The sequence below is a fragment of the Gavialis gangeticus genome, unplaced genomic scaffold (genome assembly GCF_001723915.1).
Source record: "Gavialis gangeticus isolate Ggan-Ray unplaced genomic scaffold, GavGan_comp1, whole genome shotgun sequence".
NCBI classification, from domain to species: Eukaryota; Metazoa; Chordata; order Crocodylia; family Gavialidae; genus Gavialis; species Gavialis gangeticus.
The window spans coordinates 131,788,367-131,792,116 of NW_017728992.1; the positions used below are offsets into that span (position 1 = coordinate 131,788,367).

Genomic DNA, 3,750 nt, shown 5'->3' on the forward strand with positions numbered 1-3,750 from the left:
TGCCCATCTGCCTTGCTTTCTGGGGCACAAGCAGGGCTGCTGTAGGAATTGGGCAGACATTGCTCCTCACCCATCAGAAGCCATCATTTTTCACAAAGAGAAGGAAACTCCTTTTATGAAATTTGTTATTTTATGATGGTCTGCTTTTATATAATAGTCTTAAAATGTAAAGCTATTTTAAAGTTATCTATGCCATGGTACCAGATGGATGAAAACTTATATTCTCTTTCTGTTTGTCATATACCATGTCTGGTCTGCTATAATATACACATATGCAAAATTGGCCTAGTTTCAGGTTCTGTGTTTATTATTTACATGTAATTGTACATGCCTTAAAGTCTGTCTGTTTTCATTCTCTGTCATGTATATGATAGCAGATCAGTCTTGTTGCCATATGCACATTACATTTTTGAGAACAGTGTGGGCACCCAGGTAGGAAATGATATTCGCATACTTTTCTTGAGGGGACAAAAATTTATAACATTTACAGGATGTTTCTGGAGTCTTTCTTTGCATGTTTTCCCATAAGTAAGCTATAAAAAATATTAACTCCAGCTGTGCAAACAACTGATTTTTTTGGTTCACTGTCTGAACCAAAATATCAGGGTGGGAGAGGAGGGAAATAGTTCAGGTCAATCCAAAATATATATTTTTTAAACTTTTCAGAAAATTAAGGTTAAAAAATGTAATTTCTGTTTAAAATGAAACATTCAGTTTTGAGAATTTTAAAAACTTGAAAAATATTTTTTCCTGCACAAAAGTGCAGGAAATTGCTAAATGGAATGCTTTGGTTTGGAAAATAAAAATATCTGCTCTGTGTTGAAACAACGTGTTTCAACTTTTGGGGAATTTCCCAGTGTCCTTTCTGACCAAAACAGTTTGCCAAAATTGCTTTGAATTTTACTAAATGTTTCTGTTGATCCAAATATGCATTTGTCAGCAAAAATGTTAACCAGAACAAATGGCTGAGCTCAGTATCAGTTAATTAATTGTTCAAGCTATTATTATTTTTATATTTGTCGAAGTTTGCTGATGACTTTATATAACCTTTTTGTGGCCCTAAGGCTGTCATTAATAACAAGTGTATCCCGTTTTAAGGCTAACCCTGTTATCAGGTATTGCGCACTGAGTTCCAGGTTTGGGCTTTTAGATCTGTGACTTTCTAAACTATTTAAACTATTTTATGTCTTATTCTAATGTTTGTTCTCTTTAAAAAGACAACATGATAAATAGCCATTTTTCCAGTGCTTGAAAAAAATCCTATATTACTAGCTTAAAATAACCTATAGCAATTGCACATGTATGTGTCTTTTAATTTCAGACATTTTAGAAGTGGTTAAGTCCTGGCCTCTGTTTTTGTGATTAGTGAGTGCCCTTTTCCATTAAGCCAATGAATCTCTACCAGAGTGCTGCTAGATCCCTTTAAGGGTGCTCTGGAGTGCCATGCAGTGTTAGTACTGTTAGGTGTGCAAAGACCTACACGTGATTCACAACATGAACATGGAGTTTTCAAAGAGGAATCCATGGTGTCAAAAGCATTCTGACTTGTTTTGGTCTTTCTGAGTTCTGTGAAACTGAAGAATTGTTCTACTATATTACTGTAGGAAAAAAGAAAAAGTAAAAGCTCACATTTTCTGAGGGGTGCTTTGGATCTAAAAATGTTGAGAATGCCTGCATTAGGCACTGAAGCCAAAGTGCAGAGTGGCTATTTGGATGGAAGGTGCATTACAGTACCCCTATAATCATAGAATCAGAAGAGAGGATTACATATATTATAGGAGAATACAAAGGAGGCACCGAGGCTTTGGTTCATATTAAAGAACTACTATCTTAGAAAACCACGTAGGAGATTCACAGAGGCCTATGGCTACTATTCGAATTTGTAGGCTATCTATGCATGTGCCTGATGCCTGCTCCAGCACATTCTAATTAGAATGATTAATTGAGTGTGCTAATTTGCACGCTCCAGCAGCTTTGACATCAAATGAATTCAGCATCCCTGCACTTCAAAATAGCAGCGGGGACACTTTAACTAAAGCTCATCAAACAAGCTTTAGTTAAAGTGCCTCCATCGCCATTTTGAAGCGTGGGATGCTGAATACACGAGATGGTGTGGATGCTTTAATTGGCTCCCGGGAGCCACTCTAATTAAAGGCTCCTCTCCTCTCCTCCCCACCTCCCCCCTACCCCCCGATCCTGGAGCACATATAAAGACTCCTACAGTGCCAACTACAGCTTTTCTTGCATATCTGCTTTACTTCTCAGTTGAAGGAAAACTGTGCTGCACAATCCCTGCATCATTTTCCCTGGACACAGTAAATTTGCATGTCCTTTTTGTAGGTGATATTAATTCTGCCTCAAGACCCATAATATCTGATTCTTTGCAGTCTCAACAATAGATCCTTCTGTTCATTTGACAGATTAAAGATGCACTCATGTGAATTATAACCTTGCCCTTTGAAAGCCTCAGGTGAGCAAAGCTAAATTTCACACAAGTGAGATCTGCTTATGCTAAAAATGGTGTCAAATCTAGAATTTATAGAATGCAGCAAACTAAATGATTCAGCATAGATTATTTTCTATTCTATTTTGAGCATAGGCACTTCTAATATCTACTCAAAATACATGCTTTTTAATATATAAAAATATATAAGATATATAAGTACAGCAAAATATTCGTTCTCCTCCCTGCTATAAATCATAGCACTGCATAAAACAGTGGAGTAAAATACAAAATATAATGTCCAGGGATAAAGGAAAGAAGTATTATAGCTTATAGTGATTTAACATAAGCAATTAGTATTTGAAGTTTTATGATCAGTTTTTATTAAGAGGAACTGATCATGCAAACCTGTTTATTTACAAAGAATGTACCTAAAGTCCTTTTTCCCTGAGCGTAATAGGATCTAACATAAATAGACCACGTCTTTGCTCATAGTTCCAAGCCTCCTTTGAGCCAGCACTCTGTCCAAAAATCTCTCCTCCTTAGCTTTCTCTCAACATTGCAGTACATGTTCTTCTCTGAATGCTCTTTGGAGTTTCCTGGTTGGCTTCTCTGTCTGTTTCTGTGGTATTTCTGCCACATCTCCCTCTCAGATATATACAGCTTCCTCAAGCAATACTCTGCTTCCTCTGTTTGGAGCACATCAGCAGAGGCAAGTAAACAGGGCATACTCAGGTCTACCCTTACCAGACATACTGCTGCTGCCACAGTCTAGGCCAGGGGTGGGCAAAATACAGCCCGTGGCCCTGATCCAGCCTGCCAGACAATTGTGTTCAGCCCGCAGAGCCCCTAAAAAGTTTTGAAAATTACTATTTATCAGCTCCTGGCTGCCTGTCAAAGATGATGGCAGCCTGGGGCAGTAGGACCCAGGGGAAGCTGGCAGGAGGCAGCAACAAGGTTGGCCCATCCCTGCCACACCCCCACCCCTTCACCCCCTGCCTGCCCTGGCTTTCAATGCTTCCCTGCAAGTCTGCCAGTGGCATACCATGGATCTCTGCTGCCCAGGTGCCAATGCCTGCATCTGCACCCCGTCCCCAGGGACGATCCTAGCAGGGCGCGGCACCCCCTCTCCTGCCCCATGGCACTTTGGTGGGGAAATTGACACTGCGGCAAACCAGACACCGAGGGAGTGGCAGTGACTGGAATTTCTGGGCATACCAGGTAGACAAACAGCCAACCCTCTGGCCATGTGTGTGGGCCACACACCAAATATGGGAGGTGCCATGGCCTATTGGCTCAGCTGGCAC

At 40.2% G+C, this 3,750-nt stretch overlaps 1 protein-coding gene across 2 annotated transcripts in view; it reads left to right on the plus strand.

The window, feature by feature from the left end:
* The window catches only part of SULF1 (sulfatase 1), a 237,705-nt gene that overhangs the window by 113,770 nt on the left and 120,185 nt on the right, over window positions 1–3,750 (plus strand). The window lies entirely within an intron of this gene.